Source organism: Lissotriton vulgaris, chromosome 11 (genome assembly GCF_964263255.1).
Source record: "Lissotriton vulgaris chromosome 11, aLisVul1.2, whole genome shotgun sequence".
Lineage (NCBI taxonomy): Eukaryota > Metazoa > Chordata > Amphibia > Caudata > Salamandridae > Lissotriton > Lissotriton vulgaris.
The window spans coordinates 844,387,573-844,414,702 of NC_141699.1; positions in this window are offsets into that span (position 1 = coordinate 844,387,573).

Below are 27,130 nucleotides of genomic sequence, written 5' to 3' on the forward strand. Positions count from 1 at the left end.
CATCACTGATGACATCTCAAATGACATCACTGATGACATCACTGATCACAACATCCAGTGATTGTATGTGTCTGTAAAGTTTAAATATGTTTCACATATTGAAGAATGAGTGGATGTATAAGTGTCTGGATGAAGAATTTAGTAGGTGCATGACTGACTGTATGAGTGAGTGATTAAATGTGTCTCACTGAGTACATGGGTTAGTGACTAAACTGTCTTAATTCGTGCATCAGTATGTTTGTTGTTGTGTAAGCTGCTGCATGTGTTGATCAGTAGCTATAAGAGTGGCCATATGGGTTATTGATTGGTTGCCCAAGTATTTGAATGGGAGGCTGAGTGTGTGTGTGGGTGGCTGGGAGGTGCGTGACTCTGTGCATAGATGTGTAAGCAGTTGATTCACTAGGAGTATGAGTTCAAGAGTGCATGTGGAAACAGCTATATGGGCGGTTGACTGTGCATGGGTGTGTTGGTGAGTGAATGGATTTCTCATTGCTACATGTGCAAGTAAGTACGTATGTAAAACACAATACATGTGAGAGTTGAGATATATAAATAACTGAACATAAGAGCCAGTGAATGTGTGAGTGGCTGTATCGATCACTGTGAGCTTGTATCGGGGATTATATAAGAGAGTAAATATGTGTTATTATATGTTTGAATAAGTAAGATGTGTATAACTGTATAGTTGAGGAAATGGAGGTGTGATTGATTCTTTGCATGACTGACTAGGTGTGTGAGTAACTCCATGGATGAGTGACAGTCTGTGAGTGTCTGTTTATACTGAGTGTATGTAAGGTTATATTAGAGTCTGAAGAGGTTCATTGTATTATCACATGAGTGATGTGATCAGTGATGACAAATGAGATGTCATCAGTGATGTCATTTGAGTTGTCATCAGTGATGTCATCAGTGATGTCATTTGAGATGTCATCATTGATGTCATTTGAGTTGTCATCAGTGATGTCATTTGAGATGTCATCAGTGATGTCATCAGTGATGTCACTGACCATGTCATGAATGATGTAATATGTGACATCATCAGCAGTGGATTGCGGGTGCGCGATATATAGTTAGCGCTTCTAACTATATATGGAATTTCAATGGTTTTATGCGAGTAAAATAAGGTTTTGTAAATGCTAATTCCTAACTATATATGGCCTATAACCTATGGTTTTTTCATTGAATTTTCAAGGTTTTGTAAATGCAAATTCCTAACTATATATCCACTATAACCTATGGTTTTTTCTGTGAATTTCATTGGTTTTTTAATAGCAAATATGAAAAGCTTTAAAATGTCAAGTACGTGATAGATAAAAACATTTTCGTATTTATGCACGCTGATGTGCTTTGAACGCTGCACCCCCCCCCCTCCCCTCTTTTGCCTTAGTAGTACTCTCTCTTTGCAGATACTGAAGGGTAGTTAACGCAGGCCTTTACCCCCGTTGTAATCCGTCGTGCCTCCTTGTCTCTCCATTTGATTGATTGTTGTCCAAGCATTTACTGTTTTAGAATTGGTTCTCTTTGGATCATTCTCTATTTACAAACAAGCACAAAGTCGCAATACTCTGTTTAGTCTTTGCAGATAGTGAAAAATCGTGTAAAAAAATAAAAGTAATCGAGCAAAATCAGTAGGCCACTAATTGGATCTCTTTTTGACCTCGCTAAAATAGAAATATTAGGAACAACCCTTCATGAGAAATACGAAAATAGTGAGATGAACTGAGCTCCACACCATGAGGGCTGCAAGACAGCTCGGCTCCATCACCCATCCCGCACAAAATAACGACAAACCCTATGCAAATATTAAAAATATAGACAACACACCAGCAAAGAAACAGGGTAAAACATTTTATTAAAAAACTATTTACATAACGTTGGTTTATAAGATGATGTCAGTAGTGGACCGATGTGTGAATAGATCGAAAACAGCACAAGGCTCCAAGATCCGGATGGCAAGCTCCTGGATGTTGGGTGCCATAGTTTAGAGTTCAGAATTTCAGCCTTTTTCAATGCCTGTGCTTTGTTGAATCAAAATGGCGGCTTGACACAAAGCTGACTCAAGCGTTGTTACTGATGCTATGCAGACCAAAACTGGTTTTCAGTTTGTACATTTTTCTAGATTTTTCAATCCAAGTTTGGTTGACTTTGTAGAACGATGGCTTCAGATTTTCAACATACGGTGTGGTGGCGCTGACTGGGAGGGGGCGCTTCGCTCCTGCCCCCTCCCCAAGTAAGATTTTCATACGTGAAAGTACGTTAATGGTTTTGGTCCCTGAGATGCTTCGATGTCACTACCATTCTCAAATAGCATAAGTTCTGGATGTTGGGTGCCATAGTTAAGAGTTCTGAGCAGTGCTTGTAACACTGTCTGAAGCTTATTTCCACCTACTGCAGCTTCACTATTCTCAAAGTAAGTGAGTGTCGTTTGTGGACCTGACTGCATTAGAAAACAATGTGATATGTTACCTTCCTAAACAGCTTGACGGAGGCCCCTGAGGGGCGGTGTGATGGCCATGGACTCGGAGAAGACGCTTGGCTCCGACACCCTCCCCAAGTCTTATAGCACTGGTGTAGCCTGAGATCGCCCCCGACATAGGCGGCCGGCTCCCGGGGTCCGACGGAACTTTTTGCCTTTTGATGACTCTTCAATTCTGGACCTTGTCCCACAATCCGTTTGACCTGAAGACAAGCTGTAGTGGGGCGCCCCTTTATCGTTTTAGTTGCCATTCCGCCCGCTTTTGCTACACTGTGCCTCTTCCGCCATTCAGCTGTTTACCGCCCGCTCTTGCGACTACAGCGTCTCGCTCACCATGTAGTTGAGATGCGCCCGCTCTTGCGGTGCAGCGATAGGCGGCTGCCACAGGACTCTCAAAATGGCGGCCGGCTCTTCGGTTTTGGGCCTGGTCCACTAAAATGGCCCTGGGACACCTTGGAACTCGGACGCTTGTCTGCTAGGGCTTGGGTCCCATTCTCGAAAAGCGTCCCCTCAGCCGTGAAGATTCTACAAAAGTCTTGGGGGCCTCCGACTCCCGCAGGCTTCTGGTGGGGAGCGGCTGCCATGATTGCTCGTGGAATGGCCACGACGGAGCTACGAGATGGTAGTGGTCTCATGCTGACGCCAGCTTTAGTCTGAAACATCCAGAAACACTGTAGACTACCAATTCGATCAGTTCCGGTAGCGCCCCAACATGACCCGGAAGAGAAGAACTTGCCCTCCCCTCTTTGACTGATGGTTCTTGTTGCCTGTCCCCTCTGTTGTCATTTAACAGAACTTTTTGGACTGCTGAAAGGGGTTGTGTTCTGAACGCTGGTTGGTGGAGACATTTAGACTATATTCTTGACCTACGTTGTCGCGTAATGCGTTTTATGACACGCCGCGTTAGCGCACCCGGAAGTGATCCGAGGCGCGGCGCGCAGCGCGTAACGTAAGCATAACAGGTCATGTGACTTGTTAATAAAACTTTTCATTGGTTCATTTTACTTTTGTTAATTTAATGATGAAAAGCTTGGTCATATGACCTAAAAATTACGCTTTTTATTATTTTCGAACAATATTTTTTTTTCAAACATATGTTATAATATTCCAGGCTAATGTACTTTCCCGGAAAATTTACAACTGTCTTGCAAGTAAAATATATTCCTTTTTCGAGAAAAAGGGCGTTTCTTCCTTCCATGACGGAGCCGTTGAGTAAAAGAGATTCGGCCTGCTGTCTTAGTCGCCGATACGCCTGATTATCAGATTCTTATCGATCACTTTATGTTGCAGACATGAAAAACACAACTGCCCTTGACCATTTATCTTTACTGCGTTCCTACATATTATACCTTTTATCCGTCATGTAATTGGACTGCTTTATTTCACTTGCCTTTTACTGATTCGAAAACAGTCACTAAAAGTAAAAACTTTACAAATGTAAATACTACTACCGTGTTTTGTTTTAAAAACCTTTATTGTGAAAATGTCAGTATACAAATACGGGCCTATAACCACGTGGGCCGGCCACGGAGCAAACTGAAATCGTATATGATGAGGAGACATTTACACTGTAGAAGAACGTAACGAGCGGGCCATTAGGTGACAAGAACAAAGGTGTCTAACAGTTGCGGAATCGGTGGACGTACATTTTGTAATTAAAATACGACAGGGCCACTTACAATAACATTTTCTAGATATACATTTGCGGGCAAGGAGTTACGAGTCCCATTTATACCGGCGCCATTTTGGGCGAGGCCGGGCAGGTCCAAGATATAGTCAAAATGTCTCCACCAACCATCGGCCAGACCAGAACCCCTTTCGGCCCTTTATGCTACAAGATGGTGTCTTCCATTCAGAAAATATTGTTGGCAGCATTTTGAAAGGAAAGATAAACAGCCGTTCTCCTAGTGAGTCTCACATTGTTACATTTAGGAAGAATGTTGAAGAGTAGTATGTGGAAAATCTGAAGCCATTTTTCTACAAACTCTCAATCAGACTTGGATGGAAAAAAAAAACCTGAAGAATGTACAAACTGAAAACCAATTTTTGTCTGTATAGCACCAACAGTAACGCTTGAGTCAGCTTTGTGTCAAGCCGCCATTTTCATTCAATCAATAGCGTCCCCCTGCACACATTCAGGGACCTGGTCGTGTCTTCAGATGAAACGCATTATAGGAAAAGAAGCAGAAAGGAAAAGGCAAAAAGTTCCGCCGGACCTAGTGAAGCTGCAGCAGGTGCAAATAAGCTTCAGACAGTCTTACAAGCACTGCTCAGAACTCTCAACTGAGGCACTCAACATCCAGGACTTGCCATTCGGATCTTGGCGCCTTGTATTTTTGTTTTGTTTTTGATGGAGGGGAAACAACAAAAAACAGGCATTGAAAAAGGCTCAACAGTGCAGGACGCCTTGTGCTGGTTCCGACCTATTCACACATCGGTCCACTACTGACATCACCTCATAAACCAACGGGGCACCCCACGCCGACTTTCGGCGCAGCATTGTAGGATGGCCACACCAGTGCGGCAATTTGCTGGACACCACCTCGATGCCATCCAGATCTCGGCGCGTTCATTCAATCAATAGCGTCCCCCTGCACACATTCAGGGACCTGGTCGTGTCTTCAGATGAAACGCATTGTAGGAAAAGAAGCAGAAAGGAAAAGGCAAAAAGTTCCGCCGGACCTAGTGAAGCTGCAGCAGGTGCAAATAAGCTTCAGACAGTCTTACAAGCACTGCTCAGAACTCTCAACTGAGGCACTCAACATCCAGGACTTGCCATTCGGATCTTGGTGCCTTGTGCTGGTTCCGACCTATTCACACATCGGTCCACTACTGACATCACCTCATAAGCCAACGGGGCACCCCACGCCGACTTTCGGCGCAGCATTGTAGGATGGCCACACCAGTGCGGCAACTTGCTGGACACAACATCGGGGCCATCCAGATCTCGGCGCGTTCGACTCACTGTACCGCAACAGTGACCGCAACTCAGCTGGACACTCCGTCTTTCGGCGCAGCATTGTAGGATGCCACACCAGTGCGGCAATTTGCTGGACACCACCTCGGTGCCATCCGGATCTCGGCGCGTTCGAGTCACTGTACCGCAACAGTGACCGCAATTCAGCTGGACACGCCGTCTTTCGGCGCAGCATTGTAGGATGGCCACACCAGTGCGGCAATTTGCTGGACACCACCTCGGTGCCATCCGGATCTCGGCGCGTTCGAGTCACTGTACCGCAACAGTGACCGCAATTCAGCTGGACACGCCGTCTTTCGGCGCAGCATTGTAGGATGGCCACACCAGTGCGGCAATTAGCTGGACACCACCTCGGTGCCATCCGGATCTCGGCGCGTTCGAGTCACTGTACCGCAACAGTGACCGCAACTCAGCTGGACACGCCGTCTTTCGGCGCAGCATTGTAGGATGGCCACACCAGTGCGGCAATTTGCTGGACACCACCTCGGTACCATCCGGATCTCGGCCCGTTGTGCTGCCTTCGGCCTATTCGCACATCGGTCCGCTACTGACGCCGCCTCACGTGCCAACGGATTTTCTACGCTTTTTGTAGCCCTATGCCGCATAACAGGTCATGTGACTTGTTTATAAAACTTTTCATTGGTTCATTTTACTTTTGGTTTCCTAAAGATGGAAGGCTTGGTCATATGACCTAAAAATAACACTTTTCATTGGTTTAGAACATTTTTTTTTCCCAAACGATGAAAGCCCCACCTTGTTTCTGGATCATTCAGACTGAAGCTGGCGTCAGCATGAGAGCACCACCATCTCGTGGCTCCGTCGTGGTCATTCCGCGAGCAATCATGGCAGCCGCTCCCCACCGGAAGCCTGCGGGAGTCGGGGGCCCCCAAGACTTTTATACAATCTTCACGGCTGAGGGGACGCTTTTCGAGAATGGAACCCAAGCCCTAGCAGGCAAGCGTCCGAGTTCCAAAGTGTCCCAGGACCATTTCAGTGGACCAGGCCTAAAACCGAGGAGCTGTCCGCCATTTTAAGAGCCATGTGGCAGCCGCCTATCGCTGCACTGCAAGAGTGGGAGCAACTCAACAACATGGTGAGCGAGACGCTGTGGCCGCAAGAGCGAGCGCAACTCAGCTAGATGGCCGCCACCTGGGGAGGCCCGTTCACGCCGGCTCCCCCACGCCCCCCCCCCCCGGGCCGCCGCACGCCAATTTTCGGAGCAGCATTGTAGGATACCAAAACCAGTGCGGCAGTTTACTGGACATCACCTGGGTGCCTGTCGTACATGTTGTGTCAGCCATGTGACACTGGACACAGACCGCTACTGACGAGGCCTCCCCCCGCACCACCCGGGACGCCCCACGCTGTTTTTCTGTGCTGCATTGTAGGATCCCTAAACCAGTGCGGCACCCAGGCGACATCACCTGGGTGCCGTCCAGAACTCTGCACGTTGTGCTGCCTTGGGACTATTCGCACAAAAGACAGCTTCTAACCATTGTTGCTTTTTGTATTGAGAAATGTTTAAATGTTTTTAGTTTTTGTTCCGTTCGTTAAAGTTAGTAGTTAATAAAGTTTTATAACCTTATTTTGTTGGAGTGTTATCTATTTTTTTAAAAACGGGTGAATGGGGCCTTGAATCGGGTTATTGTCATGTGTGGGCTTTGGAAGTGTGCTGCTGCAGGATCGGACATTTCAAACTCAAATGCACGTTCTTTTTCTTACCTTTCCGAAGCATGGAGCGCAATAGCAGGCAGAGAAAGGGTGATGCACGTGTTGAACACTACCTGACCTGGCAAGTTGCTGGCAGTGCCCCCCCGCCCGCTCCTGAAAGAGGGCACACACACACCGCCGCCCCGAGTACTTCACAAATCTTTAAAAGACCATGCGCTTGTTCATGAGGCTTAAATGGTTTATCACCTCTTCTAGAACCCCTGCATCGACCCTCTGACGTTTCATGGAAAAATTACCATGTAACACAATACCAAGCCCTGTCAGCTGAAACCCCCAAGGAATCGTGGGGCATATTATCAAGGGGGTTTATCTCCGCTTTTTTGGCTTTAAAAACCATGAAAGCGGAGATAAAATTATTTCCCTATTATCAAGCTGTCGCTAACACCAGTTAGTGACAGCTAAAAGGAGATAGCGACCATCTTGGGCCCCGCTTTGCATGTCAGTGATACTTATCACTAATGACATGCAAAGTGGCGTGCCAAGATGTTAGCGACTGGAAACAGTCCCTAACATCGCTACCTTCTATTACCAACTTTTGGAGATATTCGCGCTAAGCGCGAATATCTCCAAAATCTAACACCTGCCCTGAGCAGTTCTTAGCCATGTTATCCAATGGGAGGTGGATAACATGGCTAAGAGCATTAGGTCGATAATACATGAATATCGCTGACTTTTCTGCGATAATAGCAAGGTTTATCTGCGATAAAAATCGCCGATGTGCGGCGATAATTTTTGTCTCTAAACAAGTTAGAGACAAAAATTATCGCTAGTTGTTCGTAATATGCCCCCGGGTTTTTGCTTGCAGAAATCGGGAGGCGGGAGACTAGCACTGAAATCAGTACTCACACGCCTGAATCAGGAGGATTGGCATGTCTGAATTCTCTACAGCTGGGGCCATAAACTACATCCGCAGGGTTAGGTGATAGCCTGGGACCAGCCTGGCATCTAAAATGGCTGCCGTGCACGACAAAATTGTGGCATTCGAAAAAAGGCAAGATGGCGCAGCCGCTGGAAGAGATGTATCAACATATATCAGCCTCCTCAGCCACCCTCAGGAAACATAGGGGATTAGGATACGTCTCCCGCACCCCCTTATACCTAGTACTTTAATTAACGAAGCACAAAATGGCGAATTCCCGTTTCGCTACCAGTTTGCGGCCCAGTTCGCGGCCCGTGAAGCGCTTCTACCGTGAAAAATCATTTTTTTTTTTATTTTCCCCACGGGACCCTTTAATAACCCCAACAACATTCCTAGGGGGTCAAGAGGGGGATACCTTGCCCCCTTTCATTAAATTCCCCCTTAGTTTTTCACCTTTTCTTCTCTCTCGATCCTACCGAGAGACAAGATGGCGGCCGCTCCGGACTGTCACGCAGCAAAAAAAAAAAAAAAGCTCACGCACAGCCGCTGGAAGAGATGTATCAACATATATCAGCCTCCTCACCCACCCTCAGGAAACATAGGGGATTAGGATACGTCTCCCGCACCCACTTATAACTAGTAATTTAATTAACGAAGCACAAAATGGCGAATTCCCGTTTCGCTACCAGTTCGCGGCCGCGCTTCTACCGTGAAAAATCATTTTTTTTTTATTTTCCCCACGGGACCCTTTAATAACCCCAACAACATTCCTAGGGGGTCAAGAGGGGGATACCTTGCCCCCTTTCATTAAATTCCCCTTTCGTTTTCCACCTCTTCTTCTCTCTCGATCCTACCGAGAGACAAGATGGCGTCCGCTCCGGACTGTTTAGAATGTTGACAGACACCGGAGAGCCAATCAGCTTTCTGCGCGCAAAGTTCCGATAAGCGAAAAGTAAGCGGACCGGATCGCTGCCCAGAGCGCTGTTACAGATATATATCTTGGTTTGAACGTTAATTTCTCAAAAACTACTGGAGCACATATATTGAGACCTAGCAAAGGCACATCGGGCTAACAGTCCCTACAATTTTGCCAAGTTTCGTGCAAATCCATTCAGCCGTTCGAGCTAAAAGTGAGTCCAACCGCCCTATGGAAAACTCAATGCAAAAAACGCGTTTTGGGACCCCCCTTTTTTCTCAGCCCCCCCTTGACGAAACCCCACCAAATTTTCAGGGGCTGCTCAGAAACAAAATGTGCCATTTTCCTGAAAATTTCAGCCGATTCCGTCCACAAACGCCAAAGTTATTAGACATAGAATTTTCAAAAGTCCCATAGAGAAAAAATTCTAACTATATATACCTACTGGCGATAGCCAGTAGGTAATATATATATATATATATATATATATATATATATATATATATTACCTACTGGCGGTCGCCAGTAGGTAGTTATAGTTAGGATTTTTTTCAATGTTAAATCTCAAAATTCTATTTGGAATAACTTTTGCGCCGGTTGACGAATCTGCCTGAAAATTTCCTGAAAATGGCCTCGCGGAGCTCCGGTCCTTCCCTGAAAGTTTGGGGGGGATACGTCATGCGGGGGCCGAGATAAAAGGGGGGTCCCAAAACGCGTTTTCCCCATGTTAATTTCCATAGGGCGGTCGATTTCACTTTTAGCCCGAACGGCTGAATGGATTTACACCAAACTTGGCAAAATTGTAGGGACTGGTAGCCCGATGTGCCTTTGCTATGTCTCAAGATATGTGCTCCAGTGGATTTTGAGTAATTAAGGTTCAAAAAAATATATATATCTATAGGCGCTCTCCGGTGCGCGCACTTGAGTGCGCTCCCGGCGCGACACGCGACTTGCGCGCAGAAAGCTGATTGGCTCTTGGGTGTCTGTAAACATTCTAAACAGTCTGGAGCGGCCGCCATCTTGTGTCTCGGTAAAATCGAGACACAAGGGGTTTGAAAAAAAAAGGGGCAAATGACCATAAGGGGGAAGAGTAGACCCCCTCTGACCCCCTAGGTTTGATGTAGGGACTAAAATAGGGTCCTGCAGGGCATTAAAAAATTTTTTTCGTTTTGCGCGGGGGAAGCGCATGGTACGCGCACCGGCGAAGCACGGGGAAAATCCAGGACCATATTTATGAAGGCCTTGCGCTGTTAGTTTTGCGCCTCCTGTGCGTCAATTTTTGTGACGCACCAGCGGTGTAAAAAAATGCGCATTGTTATGCAATATTTAAAAAGTGACGCATCTATCTAGATGCGTCACTTTTTAAATATAGTGCAACGAGGTACATTTTATTACACTGCTGGTGTTATGCGTCACTTTTCTGTGCGCACTCCTTATGACATTCCAGATGTGTCATATTTAATGTATGACGAATCATGTTGCAAGGAGTTACAGATACGTCAGTATTTCTGACATATCTGTAAACATAAAAGTGATGCGAGGCAGGTGCAAGATTTTGACGCAACAGCATCCTAAAAGTGACGCAGAGAAATCTTATAGATTTCAGTACGTCGTTATTACCAAGCTTTTTGCGGGGGAATGCCCCCTTTGCATACATTATACCTGACGCAGATATAATGTGGCGCAGAGTTTTAAAAAGTGACCCATGTACCTAGATGCGTCACTTTTTAAAAATAGCGTCAGGTATAATGCATGCAGAGGGGGTGTTCTCCCGCAAAAAGCTTTGTAATAGCGACGCAGTGAAATCTTTGAGATTTCACTGCGTCAGTTTTAGGATGCTGTTGCGTCAAAATCTTGTGCCTGCTTTACAGCAGGTGTTAGACTGAGGCAAGACCTTTCACATGCTGCTTTCCCCATTTGAAAGGACACATTACTGGAGTTGCGTCACTTTTGTGACGCACTCCAGCAATGCGTTACTTGGAATGTCATAAGGAGTGCGCACAGAAAAGTGACGCATCGCACCAGTGGTGTAAAAAAATGTGCCTCGTTGCGTTATATTTAAAAAGTGATGTATCTAGGTAGATGGGTCACTTTTTAAAATCAAGCGCCACATTATATCTGCGTGAGGTATAATGCATGCAGAGGGGGTGTTCCCCCACTAAAAGCTTTGTAATAGCGACGCAGTGAAATGTTTGAGATTTCACTGCGTCACTTTTAGGATGCTGTTGCATCCTTTAAATATAGTGCAACGAGGCACATTTTATTACACTGCTGGTGTGATGCGTCACTTTTCTGTCCACAGTCCTTATGACATTCCAGATGTGTCATATTTAATGTATGACGAATCATGTTGCAAGGAGTTACAGATACGTCAGTATTTCTGACATATCTGTAAACATAAAAGTGATGCGAGGCCGTCGCAAGATTTTGACGCAACAGCATCCTAAAAGTGACGCAGAGAAATCTCATAGATTTCAGTACGTCGTTATTACCAAGCTTTTTGCGAGGGATTGCCCCCTCTGCATACATTATACCTGATGCAGATACAATATGGCGCAGAGTTTTAAAAAGTGACCCATGTACCTAGATGCGTCACTTTTTAAAAAATAGTGTCAGGTATAATGCATGCAGAGGGGGTGTTGCAAAAAGCTTGGTAATAATGACGCAGTGCGTCACTTTTAGGATGCTGTTGCGCCAAAATCTTGCGCCTGCTTCACAGCAAACCTTTCACATGGTGCTTTTTCCATGTGAAAGGACACATTACTGGAGTTGCGTCACTTTTGTGACGCACTCCTGCAATGCGTTACTTTTGTGTTTACAGATATGTCAGAAATACTGACATGTCTGTAACTCCTTGCGAATTGATTAGTCATATATTAAATATGACATATCTGGAATGTCATAAGGAGTGCGTCCAGAAAAGTGACGCATCGCTGTTTTCACGTAGCGATGCGTCACTTTTCAGAAATGAGGCCTCCAGTTTATTCACTGTGTCATAACTTTCTTTTCTAACACTCACCTTCTTTCATTCCTCCTACTTCACTTCCTTTCACCTCTCATACCTTTCTGTTCTTTCTTACTCATTCTCCTTTCAATTATCAATGCACTATATTTCACTTACTCTTCATTTTTTAAGATTATAGCTCTTTGATGAGAATTGGAGGTAGTTCTGAAAAGAACTTTTGGTTTTCTTCTTTTAACTGAACAGGAACAAAAACAGGGAATAGAAACTGCTCAACAGGAGCAAAAAGAAAAGAAAAAAATTAGGGGTGGGAAGGGCAGTGATGGTTCTCCAATGCCCGAACCATGAGCAGGACACTTTGCTCCCCATAGGTGAGGAGTTGATTGCAGTATCTGCATCTGACGACCCCATGGTTAAATGCAGGTTGAATGTTTGCTACCTGCCCCTGTGATTGTTCTCTTCCAGAAGAAGTTGCTCCTCCTGTTGATGTAGAGGCCCCATCTCTGGGAACCTCTTGTGCCAGAGCCCTGACACTTTCCCGGGCAAAATTCTGGGGGTGCCTCCTCTCCACATGGCGAATCATGGTGAAGTTGCCAAAAGAGTATTTTTTTTGGGGGTTACCCCGTGACAGGACCTGTTTGCAAATCCTGCACTCTACTTTTGGTGCATTCACCTTCTTCTGGTCTGCTGGAAACTTAAAAAATTTCCAGATGAAATGTTCTTTGACCTTCGGCTGAGGAGGCTCTTCATCAATGAAATCATTGGAGTCATCTTCACTGCTGGATGGTCTGGCAGCCATGATGAATCCAGGAATATGGAGCAGCAAAAAAGGCAGGTCTTTCAGTCACAAAAGTGAAAGAAGAAGTGAAGGAAATGGGTGGGGATTTCATTCATTGTAAAAAAAACTGTTAGCAACCAATGAAAAGTGTTATTTTAGGGTCACATGACCCGACGCGTTTACGCTGCGCGCTCCGGTGCACTTCCGGGTGCGTTTACGCAGCGCGATCGTAGGCGCTTCCGGGGCGCAAACGTGGCGCGATCGTAGGCGCTTTTGCGTGCGTTTATGCGCCGCGAACGTAGGCGCTTCCGAGGGCACTTACGTTGCGCGCCGAAGTGACGTCATCAATCTTTTATAGAAATGCATAATCATTTTCCTTATTAAAAAAAACAAATTTTATTTGTATGGTACGAAATGTTTTGCATTATTATTAACTTTTCATTCATATTTTTTTTCACGAACGACAGTTGCGCTCTGGGTGCGCTTTCAGATGAGCTCTCGGAAAAGCTTACCGGAGAGCTTAGCTGAAAGCTTCCCGGAGCGCGCACCCAGAGCGCAAAAGAAAAAAATTATATAAAAAAAATGAATACTTAAAAAAAAACAGCAAATTGTAAAAAAAAAAAAAGGTTAGAAACTCGATATACAAAGGAATTAGCATTTAAAAAACCTATGAAATTCACTGAAAAAACCATAGGTTTCACACCAGTTATAGTTAGGAATTAGCATTTAAAAAACCTATGAAATTCACTGAAAAAACCATAGGTTTCACACCAGTTATAGTTAGGAATTAGCATTTAAAAAACCTATTAAATTCACTGAAAAATCCATAGGTTTCACACCAGTTATAGTTAGCTGGAAATTTTACTGATATAAAACCATTGAAATTCCCACGTTATAGTTAGATGGACTCACTATAACTTGCGCGTGCAATGCACTGCTGATGATGTCTTATTAAGCTAGTTAACCAATCAATTTTTAAAAACCATCCATTTAGACACTTATTTAAACATTTATTCTTCCATCAACTTTTACATATACATATATAAAATATATTTATTTTTCAGAAAGACACACATTCACTGGATGGTGTCATCAGTGATGTCATGAGTGATGTCACTGACCATGTCATGAGTGATGTAATATGTGATGTCATCAGCAGTGCATTGCACGCGCAAGTTATAGTGAGTCCATCTAACTATAACGTGGGAATTTCAATGGTTTTATATCAGTAAAATTTCCAGCTAACTATAACTGGTGTGAAACCTATGGTTTTTTCAGTGAATTTAATAGGTTTTTTAAATGCTAATTCCTAACTATAACTGGTGTGAAACCTATGGTTTTTTCAGTGAATTTCATAGGTTTTTTAAATGCTAATTCCTAACTATAACTGGTGTGAAACCTATGGTTTTTTCAGTGATATATATATATATATATATATATGTCGGATAGACATGATAGTGCTCTGGTCGCTCTTGCTGTTCAATTGAAAGGGGACCTTTGGAACGCTATAGCACAATATTTTATTTTAGTAGACTGAGTTTTTAAAACTGTTCGGCTCATTAAAATAATCACTGGCTTTTAATCTTGCATACCCGCACTTAAAAGGAATTTACACACCTTCTGCTAGAGCGGGATCTGTCGCTTGTTAATTTTCAGCTAGCGCCATCTTGGGTGAGGAGTTGCCACTTGAGGGCGCCATCTTGGGGAGCGCACTAGTGGCAGGGGGCGACACGCTTGCTGCCTATATAATCTTGGGTACTGCAGGCGCGCAGCTGATAGAAATGATAGCGCTCCGGTCGCTCTTGCTGTTGAATTGAAAGGGGACCTTCGGAACGCTACAGCACGATATTTTATTTTAGTAGAATGAGTTTTTAAAACTGTTTGGCTCATTAAACTAATCTCTGGCTTTTAATCTCACATACCCGCACTTAGAAGGAATTTACACACCTGCTGCTAGAGCGGGATCTGTTGCTTGTTTATTTTCAGCTAGCGCAATCTTGGGTGAGGAGTTGCCACTTGAGGGCGCCATCCTGGGGAGCTCACTAGTGGCAGGGGCGACACGCTTGCTGCCTATATAATCTTGGGCAATGCAAGCGCGCAGCGCGCGCCGGAGGCGTGCCAGATGCGTGCCAGAGGCAAGCCCGTCTGCGCCCGTCCGCGCCTCGGACGTACCTAGTGCCAGCTATGCTGCCCGTTTGGGTAGCAATGGACGCCGCTATGTGTACATGAGGAAACAGCTAATGGAACTAGGTAAGAGAGCAGACTCTGACACTACCTATCAGGTTTCCGCTAAGAAAGAAGCAAGTAAGGCTAGGAATACTAGGCTGAGCTGCGGGCTGACTAATTGCCGGTCGCTGGACAAGCACCACACGGAAATCTCCATGCTGATTGAAGACATGAATGTGGATGTATTATTTCTAACAGAAATTTGGATTCGAGCGGAGTCTGTATTGGAAATAGGACTTGCCTGCCCAAAGGGGTTCAATATTCTACATAACCCTAGGTTAAAGGTCAGAGGAGGAGGGGTTGGAGTGATTTATAGAGAGGAGTTGAATTTTGCCCCTATAAAGGTGGATGAGATTACTGGGATGGAGCTCATGGGATTCTCGCTGCAGGAACCCAAAGGCAGCCAACTCACGGGTTTGGTTTGCTATAGACCCCCAGGGAGCGCCACTCAGTATCAATCTGTTCTAGATACCATCACTAATCTCTCCCTTGCGCACTCCAGAACGATCATCCTGGGTGACTTTAACTTGTGGGAGAATGCTGCCCTAGGTAACCATCTGAGAGAACTGACGCATACCTGTGCCAACTTGAGCCTTCAACAGCTAGTCAAACTCCCGACCCATCGAGGAGGCCATACTCTCGACCTGCTCTTTGCCAATGGCATTGACTCGGAGGTACGGAGCATTTTGCCTCAAAACTGGACAGACTATCATCTAGTTTATTTCCAAATCACACTCCCAGAACAGAAGGGCCAAGCTAAGATGCCTGTGGCCTACCTGGTTGGGAGGGAATAGGCGAAGTTGGGTAGGTTGGATGCCATATTAACCCCACCTACAGATAATCTCTTCTGTGCTTCCGCCACGGTTGAGGTGAACTATAACATCTACCAGGAATATATCGTGGACGCTTAGGATCAATTAATCCCGATAAAAAAAATCAGATTAAGAAATAAAATCTCAGCACCATGGTACAATGACAAACCGAGACACCTACACCTGCTGTGTAAAAAGGCGGAAAGGAAATGGAAGAAGGAATATTCAAAGGGGGACAGGCTAGAGCTGAGGTCAGCACAGACTGTGTATAAGCAACGGATTCTAGAATGTAAAGCCCACTTTTATGCCAACTCTATCTTACACGCCTCCAATGGAACTAAAGAACTTTTTAAGATAGTTAGAGATTTATCAGCCCCAACATGTCTGAGCATTCAGGAATTATGCGATAATATTGCCTCGCATTTCCTGGATAAAGTGGGGAAGATTGTTAGCTTACTCGTGGGGAACAATACCGACACCCAGATCCCTGTTTCACAGGAGATGGGGGGGAGGGGCTCTGAGTCAGTTACATACCCTTGATAGTTTTCAGGTTCTCTCTGACCATGCTTTCAACATTGTGGCACAAAGCATATCCTCAGGGTCTCCGTCTGACCCTCTGCCACAGAAAATGTGGAAAACCTATGGCCTTAAGACTTTCCCCTGGCTTAGACAGATATGCAACCAGTCCCTGGAAGAAGGCACCGTCCCGGGGGAATGGAAGCAGGAGGTGGTGACACCACTGATTAAAAAACCCTCCTTGGACCCAACAAACCCGGTCAATTTTCACCCAATCTCTCTGCTCCCATTTCCAATTAAAATCTTGGAAAAGGTTATAAGCAGATCCTTATCCGACTTCTTGGAGGAACATCAGTTGTTGGATAAAGATCAGTTCGGGTTTCGGCTGGGGCACGGGACTGAGTCTGCTCTGTCAACTATGATGGACAACTTACGAATGCGGGCCGACAACGGGAATGGTGCAGTGTTGGTGCTTCTCGGTATGTCGGCTGCGTTTGACACATTAAGCCACCTAATCCTATTAGAGAGGTTGGAAAAGATAGGGGTGAGTGGAAGGGCCTTGCAATGGCTACGGTCCTACCTGACAGGAAGAGAACAGACAGTCACCATGGCACCATTTACCTCCTGCAAGTCACTGGTTACCCACGGGGTGCCCCAGGGCTCCGCTATCAGCCCTATTATTTTTAATGCGTATCTGCAGACGCTCTTTCCTATCATCAAATCGTTCTGGGTTGACTTGGTCAACTATGCGGACAATACGCAGCTGGCATTCTCCTTGGAAGGAAAACAGGCAGTTTCTCTGGACCTCTTCCAAGAGTGCATGCGCCAGACAGCAGATTGGCTGCGGAGGAACTCTTTGGTAGAAAGACCGAGGTGCTATACTGCTCTCCAGCGAGGCCGCCCACTTACTCCCCATTGGAGTTTAGTCTTACTCCGGAGGAGGAGCCACTGATTCCGGACAATACAGTGCAGAATCTGGGGGTCCTAATAGACAAGAACCTCCAGATGGAGTCGCAGGCAACTATGACAGCTAGTGTCTGCTTTGGCTTGTTGCGTCTGCTACGCCGGATACTTCCGATCCTACCAAAAGATTTGCACTCTTTGGTAGTGAGCAGCACAGTGTTGAGCAGACTGGACTATTGCAACTCCTTGTATTTAGGAGCTCCCAAGTACATCTTTCAAGGGCTGCAAAGAGTCCAGTCTGCAGCGGCAAAACTGGTGCTGAATTTGCGACGCAACTCGTCCTCCACCTCTGCATTAAGAGAGCTTCATTGGTTACCAATCAGGGAAAGGGTTTTTTTCAAGTCACTCTGTCGGGCGTTCAGAACTTCACACGGGATGGGCCCAATTCCATTACAGGAAAGGTTTTCCTGGTACCTTCCTCAGAGACAGCTCCGGTCCTCTGGCATGGGTCTACTGGCAACTATAAAATTTCAACGCTCGCGTGGTAGGGGCACAGGTATGGAACGAGCTGCCGCTAAGGATCAAACAGAGTGATTCATTAATTAAATTCAGAAAAAGCCTGAAAACCTGGCTATTTCCAAAACTCTGATCCATACGCTCCATCTTTCTTCTTATCATCAAGTCGATCAAGTGCTCTAATATCTGAAGCACCAGGATACCCGTAGGGTGGCAGTAACGCTATACAAGCACAGATACATTACAATACAATACTATATATATATATATATATATATATATATATATATATATATATATATATATATATATATATATATATATATATATATTCAATGAAAAAACCATTGGTTGTAGGCCATATATAGTTAGGGATTTGCATTTAGAAAACCTTATTTTACTCGCATAAAACCATTGAAATTCCATATATAGTTATAAGCGCTAACTATATATCGCGCACCCGCAATCCACTGCTGATGATGTCACATATTACATCATTCATGACATGGTTAGTGACATCACTGATGACATCACTGATGACATCTCAAATGACATCACTGATGACATCACTGTAAAGTTAAAACATGTTTTACATATTGAAGAATGAGTGCATGTATAAGTGTCTGGATGAAGGATTTACTAGGTGCATGACTGACTGATTGAGTGAGTGATTAAATGTGTCTCACTGAGTGCATGGGTTAGTGACTAAACTGTTTTAATTTGTGCATCATTATATCTGTTGTTCTACAAACTGCTGCATATGTTGATCAGTAGCTATATGTGTAACTGTATGGGTTATTGATTGGTTGTCCAAGTATTTGTATGGGAAACTGAGTGTGTGTGTATGGGTGGCTGGGAGGTGTGTGACTCTGTACATTGATGTGTGAGTAGTTGATTCACTATATGTATAGATTCAAAACTGCATGTGGAAACAGCTGTATGGGCGGTTGACTGTGCATGAGTGTATTAGTGAGTGAATGGATATCTCAGTGCTACATGTCAAATTAAGTACATATGTAAAACACAGTACATGTGAGAGTTGACATCTATAAATAACTGTGCATAAGAGCTAGTGAATGTGTGAGTGGCTGTATGGATCATTGTGAACATGTATCAGAGATTGTATAAGAGAGTAAAGTAAATATGTGTTAGTATATGTTTGAATAAGTAAGGTGTGTATAACTGTATAGTTGAGAAAATGGAGGTGTGATTAATTTTTGGCATAACTGACTAGGTGTGTGAGTAACTCCATGGATGAGTAACTGTCTGTTTACACTGATTGTATCTAAGGTTATATTAGAGTCTGAAGAGGTTCATGGTATTATCACATGAATAATATCATCAGTGATGTGATCAGTCATGTCAAATGAGATGTTATCAGTGATGTCATCAGTGATGTCATTTGAGATGTCATCAGTGATGTCATCAGTGATGTCACTAACCATGTCATGAATGATGTAATATGTGACATCATCAGCAGTGGATTGCGGGTGCGCGATATATAGTTAGCGCTTATAACTATATATGGAATTTCAATGGTTTTATGCGAGTAAAATAAGGTTTTCTAAATGCAAATCCCTAACTATATATGGCCTACAACCAATGGTTTTTTCATTGAATTTTCAAGGTTTTGTAAATGCAAATTCCTAACTATATATGGAGTATAACCTATGGTTTTTTCTGTGAATTTCAATGGTTTTTTAATAGCAAATATCAAAAGCTGTCAAATGTCAAGTACGTGATAGGTAAAAACGTTTTCGTGTTTATGCACGCTGATGTGCTTTGAACGCTGCCCCCCCCCACTCCCCTCTTTTCTCTTAGTAGTACTCTCTCTTTGCAGATAGTGAACGGTAGTTAACTCAGACCTTTACCCTTGTTGTAATCCGTCGTACCTGCTTGTCTCTCCATTTGATTGATTATTATCCAAGCATTTACTGTTTTACAATTGGTTCTCTTTGGATCATTCTCTATTTACAAACAAGCACAAAGTCGCAATACTCTGTTTAGTCTTTGCAGATAGTGAAAAATCGTGTAAAAAAATAAAAGTAATCGAGCAAAATCAGTAGACCACTAATTCGATCTCTTTTTGACCTCGGTAAAATACAAACATTAGGAATAACCCTTCATGAGAAATACGAAAATAGTGAAATGAACTGAGCTCCACACCATGAGGGCTGCAAAACAGCTCGACTCCGCCACCCACACCGCCCAAAACAACGGCAAACCCTATGCAAATATTATAAATATACACAACACACCAGCAAAGAAACAGAGTAAAACATTTTATTAAATAACTATTTACATAACTATTTTATACTTTTTATTGCCCGATCCGGCTAGCTCAATCGATCGAGCATGAAACTCATGCACTGATAACAAGCGTTGAGAGTTTGTAGAATGATGGCTTCAGATTTTCCACATACGGTGTAGTGGCGCGAACTGGCAGGGGGCGTTTGGATTCTACCCCTTCTCCAAATAAGATTTTCATACGTGAATGTTCGTTCATGCTTTTTGTCCCTGACTTGCTTCCATGTCACTGCCTTACATACATGGCATAAGTCCTGGTTGTAGAGTGCCATACTTCACAGTTCTAAGCAGCTCTTGTAACACTGTTTAAACCTTATTTGCACCTGCTGCAGCTTCACTATTCAAAGTAAGTGGGGTCCATTTGTGGACCTGACTGCATTGGAAAACAATGTGATACGGTGCCTCCCTAAACCGCTTGACGGAGGCCCCCGAGGGGCGGTGAGATGGCGCGGAATGAGAGGGGGCGCTTGGCTCCTGCCCCCTCCCCAAGTCGTGTTGCCCTGGTGAGGCCTGAGATCGCCCCCGGCATAGGCGGCCAGCTCCCGGGGTCCGGCGGAATTTTTTCCCTTTTGAAGAATCTTTCATTCTGGACCTTGTCCCACAATCCGTTTCACCTGAAGACACGCTGTCGTAGGGCGCCCCTTTACCGTTTTAGTTGCCATTCCGCCCGCTTTTGGTACTCTGTGCCTCTTCCGCCATTCAGCTGTTTACCGCTCGCTCTTGCGACTACAACGTCTCGCTCACCATGTAGTTGAGTTGCTCCCGCTCTTAAGATTTGACCGAACTTTTTGGACTACTGAAAGCGGTTGTATTCCGACCGCTGGTTGGTGGAGACATTTTGACTATATTCTGCACCTGCATTGTCGCGTAATGCGTCATATGACGCGACGCGTTAGCGCACCCGGAAGTGCTCCGGTGCGCAAGGCGCAGCTTCCCGGAAACGATCCAGAGCGCGCCGCGCAGCGCGTAACGTAAGCATAACAGGTCATGTGACTTGTTAATAAAACTTTTCATTGGTTCATTTTACTTTTCTTTTCCTAATTATGTAAGACTAGGTCATGTGACCTAAAAATAACACTTTTCATTGGATTAAAACATTTTTTTCCCCAAACGATGAAAGCCCCACCTTGTTTCTGGATGTTTCAGACTGAAGCTGGCGTCACCATGAGAGCACCACCATCTCGTAGCTCCGTCGTGGCCATTCCGCAAGCAATCATGGCAGCCGCTCCCCACCGGAAGCCTGCGGGAGTCGAGGGCCCCCAAGACTTTTGTACAATCTTCAAGGCTGAGGGGACGCTTTCGAGAATGGAACCCAAGCCCTGGCAGACAAGCGTCCGAGTTCCAAGGTGTCCCAGGGCCATTTTACTGGACCAGGCCCAAATCCGAAGAGCCGGCCGCCATTTTAAGAGTCCTGTGGCAGCCGCCTATCGCTGCACCGCAAGAGTGGGAGCAACTCAACTACATGGTGAGCGAGACGCTGTAGCCGTAAGAGCGGGCGCTAAACAGCTGAATGGCGGAAAAGGCACAGTGTAGCAAAAGCGGGCGGAATGGCGACTGAAACGATAAAGGGGCGCCCCACTACAGCAGACAAGCCTCCGCCATGTGCTTCAAAACTACATATGTATCTCGTGATATCAAGGTTGGACAACCAGTACAGAACAAGCAGTTACGAGTCCCATTTACACCGGCGCCATTTTGGGCGCGGCCGGCCAGGTCCAGGATCTACTGAAACATAAAAAATGAGGCTGACGTCTCTGAAGCAGTTGACGAACAGCAGGACATAGCAAATAAACATGAACTCTCTAAAGCTGTTAACTCACTGCAGGACAAAACAAGTGAACCTGAAACCTCTGGAATAATTGTCGCTCAAACGAACAACACACAAAACTCTGTAGAGCCTGAAGAAAAAAAAACAGAAGGGCACTGTAGTTTCAGACACACTTAACACTAATGACTAAACAAAGATATCGTCTGTTTATAAAGCAGTTATCATCTTGACAGAATTGACAAAGAAGTGTACAGACACCAATGCATCAGAATTCTCGGAGATAACATCTTAAGGAACAAAGAAAGACCTGTTCACTCTTGACACCCCAGGTGCTGTGTATATTGCAATATAGTGCTGCATCGAGAAAACGGACAACCCTATTGATGTGGATTTTTCATTATTGATTATTGTAAAGAAATTGCGACTCCCCCCTTTAGCAGATTAGCTAAATGTTTGCGTAATTTAGGCATAAAAGTTATATTATTGTTGTTGTTATCGTTATAGTTCTGGTTAATTTCAAAAAATGGTTAAATATATTTACAGTTTTTGTTGCGTTCGTTATATTTAAATGTTAATAAAGTTTTAAAATGTAACTGTCTTGGAGTACTATATTTTTTTTAAAAATCGGGTGAATGGGGCCTTGAATCGGGTTATTGTCATGTGTGGGCTTTGCAAGTGTACTGCTACAAGATCGGACATTTCAAACTCAAATGCACGGTCTTTTTCTTACCTTTCCGAAGCATGGAGCGCAATAGCAGGCAGAGAAAGGGTGATGCACGTGTTGAACACTGCCTGGCCTGCAAATTGCTGGCAGTGCCCCCCCGCCCGCTCCAGAAAGAGGGCACACACACACCGCCGCCCCGAGTACTTCACAAATCTTTAAAAGACCATGCGCTTGTTCAATGGGAAGTGGATAACATGGCTAAGAGCATTTGCTGGATAATGCATGAATATCGCTGACTTTTCAACGATATTCATGCATTGCGGCCGTTTTTTATCGCATTTGCGATAAACCTTGCTAATAGCAAGGTTTATGTGCGATAAAATTCGCCGATGTGCGGCGATAATTTTAGTCTCTAAACAAGTTAGAGACAAAAATTACCGCTAGTTGTTGGTAATATGCCCCCGGGTTTTTCCTTGCAGGAATCGGGAAGCGAAAGACTAGCACTGAAATCAGTAGTCTCACGCCTGAATCGGGAGGGTTGGCATGTCTGGATACTCTACAGCTGGGGCCATAAACTACATTCGCAGGGCTAGGTGATAGCCTAGGTCCGGCCTGGACAATCGGACACAGAGGAAGAGGAGTGTCAGAGGGTGCGGTAGTGAATAGGGTGAAAGGGAGGTGTCGGGCGGGACTGTTAGCCTGATGTGCCTTTGCTGGGTCTTAATATATGTGCTTCAGTGGATTTTGAGAAATTAACATTTAAAACAAGATATATATCTGTAACAGCGCTCCGGGCAGCGATCCGGTTAGCGAACTTTTCGCGTATCGGAACTTTGCGCGCAGAAAGCTGATTGGCTCTCCGGTGTCTGTCAACATTCTAAACAGTCCGGAGTGGCCGCCATCTTGTCTCTCGGTAGGAACGAGAGAGAAGAAGAGGTGAAAAACGAAAGGGGAATTTAATGAAAGGGGGCAAGAGGAGGCCAAAACGAAGGGGCAAATGACCATAAGGGGGCATAGTAGATCCTCCCTGACCCCCTAGGTTTGATGTAGAGGCTTTAAAAGGGCCCCGCGGGGCAAAAAAAAAATTTGTTTTTTTTGCATGGGGTGCGCCCGGTACGCGCACTGGAAAGCGGTCCAGGGAGCGTACTATAAGGAAACAAGAATGATAGACTTTTTAAATATTGTATGTTTATTGATTGTTCGTTTTGTTGTTTTTTTTTGTTTTTTTTTATTTACGTAGCAACATGTAGGTACCAATGCAGAGTCTAAAAATAAATAAACGCCGTCTCCTTTGTAGATATTTTGCAAGTTGTTTCAGAAGTTATTGTGGTATATGGAATTCATACCAAAGTCTGTCTGGAAAGCCGAAACAATATGGAGGCAGGAGATGATAAAGAGATGTTAAATACACATTGGAGATAATATAGTTGGAGAAAGGAAGTAACTATGAGCAAACTTACTATGTAACACAAAAAAGTTGTACAGTATATTTTAAGTCTTACTTTATATTATATCTATTTTGGTACTATTTCATAATTTACATATAAAAAAAGAATAATGTCTCAAACAATTTTTAATTTTAAAATTAAAATTTATTGTTCAGATTTTTCAAAATCTAAAAGAATTTGTAACATCAATTCATCAGGTATGTCCTCCTTTTCATTCCATGATTCATATTCTTCTACACATTCAATTAATTCTTCGTCTAATGTGTCATCCAAAAAGTCATTTTCATCCTTTTCTTCATTTGGATTGTTTTCAATATTTATTTGAAAGGAAATATTATTTTCTTTCTGTTGTGCTTCCATTTTCTTGCTGTAAATTGCATAAAAAATATAAATATATCAGTAGAGATAGGTTACTGTTGGGTTAAAGTTTAGGCAGGTACTTGTGAGTTTTTAACAGTGAAGTTATCTTTGGGCACTGTATGGATTCAGGCAGGAAGTAGAACTATTACAAAGTGCCTGTGATGAAGACTAAGTAAATTCATAATTATACCATAGAAGCCTAACTCAATCCATAATTATAACAGAGAAGCCTATCTCAACCTCTAACTCTTACAGAGGGACAGTATATAACTATCTGAAAACGTTTTCACAAATTACCATAACATAGTTCTCATTTCAAATTTTTAAAATAACTTCTTACCTTTCAAAAAGAAGTTTAATTTGTCAGTGAAAATGCTCTTGAAATGTACTTCAGGAAGTAGTAGTCAAAATGGCTGTGTTTCTCTCTCTTTCTTTATATATATTCAGGTACATAACCAATCAAATGTCATGATATAATAGTAGAAAATGAAAGTAACATTTTAATTGGTTGTCAATTCCAACACTTTATATGTGTTTTGTGAAGTAATTTACCTCAGGGAATTTAGAGAGGTCTACATGCTAAATGGCTAAATGGAATTCCAACCAAATTTGTGAAAATGGTAGGGATTGGTATGTAGTATGAGCTAATGTATATTTGGTGAAAGTGTCTCCAGTGTTTCCCACCTTTTTTGAGCGAGTGCTTGTCAGTGCGTGTCCCGGTACGCGAACCTGCAGCGTTACGGGAGTCCTCCATTTTGTGTTTCGGTAGAATTGAGATACAAGATGGAGGGTAAATAATGTTCAGAATGGGTAGAAGGGGGCACGGTAGACGTATCCTGACCCCCTAGGTTTTCTGAGGGTGGCTGAGGAGGCTCATATATGTCGGGAAAAAAATTTGAATTTTTCGCGCTGTTAGCTGCCGGTACGCGAACCGGGTAGCGAACCGGGAAGCGAACATAAGTGAAAATTAGTGAAAAAAGGTACATTCGAAATCTCAAAAGAGTAATTAAAGTTAAGGTAGCTCTGAAAAGAGCTTTTGGGTTCTGTGTAAGTTGTAGGTACTTATAAGTAGGTACCAATACACAGTCTTAAATTTTGTATGAAAACTCTGTTCCCCTCATCTGAGAAGTGCACACCATCTCCTCTGTAGATATCTTGCATGTAATAACGCAAGTTATTGTTGTAGATGGAGCCCATTCCATGGTCTCTCATGTAAGCTGAAACAGACTTATTTACATGCTTCCTCGATTTCTCAATTTGTGGACAAAATTGATTGGACCACCTCCATTTTTGTCTTTGGCATATATTGGAATATACCAAGGCAGTTTGAGGAAAAAGTGCCATCAATTGCTCAAAGGTGTCTTTTAAGAGCATTTCCAGACCTACCCCAGTCAAAGTGCCCAAATCATTTCCTCCGCAGTGCATTATTATGAGGTCAGGGTTTGGCAAATGTAAAAAGGTTTTCACCAATGGTATCAATTGGTGACATTTCAATCCTCTTTGGCCAATCCATTTGATTTCCACATTTTGTAAATTGAGGTTGTGTAAATTTCTGTTATCAGCATACCTGTGAGCCAAGTGGATGTAGCTATGTCCTAGAATCCAGACAGAAAACATGGCGAGAGGAGGTTCTGCTGCAGTCAGATGAAGTATGGGAATGAAATGGCAGTTGAAACAGTGGAGTTTGTAAAGAAAAAAAACTGTGGAGTTTGAGTGCTAATGATTCATTAGCAGTGATTGGTGGATTTCCATTGCTGAAAACAGAAAGTTAGGGTGCATGGATGTGTTCTTTGAAAGATGTAATGTGAATGGTTAATAAAAAATGATGTTATGAAAGATTGCAGTGGATTAGCAGGTGTACTGAGAGTTCAGAGTTCATTTGAAACATTGCTGTGTGAACTTGTAAACATGAGAGGTCTGGCAGGCGGTAGTTGCTATGGAAAAAGGGCAGAAAGGGCAGAGGGGGGAAGGGTGTTGATTTGAAAATAGTGAGGGAAGAGTTTTGATTGGCTGACATGAGAGATATGTGTGATGAATATCAGCATTTCAGTGCCTTTGTTGGTTCCAGCCTCTGGAGTGCATACCTTTTGTTCTGCTAAAGAAAAATTGGTGTGTTTCTGAGACTGTTTTAAAATTCAAAAAGCATTTCTTAAGGTGAGTTATCGTTTCTTTATTTTAGATAGAGACTAGTATGCTTTTTTAAGAAAATAAGAAAGCCAGCTGTGCATTTAAAATGATGTTTTGGGGGCGTGGCCAAGATGGCGGGGTGAGCGGACGCTTCCTCCCGCAGCTCCTCCAGCCCAACTAGGCTCGAGCCCTTTTCTTCAGCTTTTCTCCCCCCGCTGATGCTCAGCGCGTGAGAGGAGTGTGGCGGAGTACCTGGTGCACACATTGATGTCGCTTTGACCATAATCGCTCCGGTGGAAGCACCTCAAAAGACCGATTGAAGATCGGGGGGCGACGGAGCGCCCGGGAGGCGGAGCGAATCGGAGTGCTGTCCAGGCGCCTCGGCTGGGCCTGGTGCTGAAAGTTGGCGATCCGGGTGGAGACCGTCCCGGCACTCGACGGAGGTCGAAGGAGAGCTACAGGCTGGGGGCCGGCTACGCGGAGGACTTTGGGCATGTGCTTTGGCGCCCGGACTTGAGGCGGTGACACCCTGCATGGCGAGAGCCCCGGTCCCGTGATCGGAGGGCTATTGGCTTGAAGCCGGGGACAGATCAGTCGACTCTTCTACGTAACAGTGTGGTATCGGCTGTGGAACTTTTCAGATTGCCTGGTTTCTGGGGTGCCCCGGTGGTGTCGCCGGGCTCGGACGCTCTGCTTGGCCCCACCCAGCCGCCATTTTGTCCCCGAGGGGTCGGTGTCGTTGGCCTCCCCCGGAGTCCTTTGCTGGCGGGTTTCTGCGCCCTCC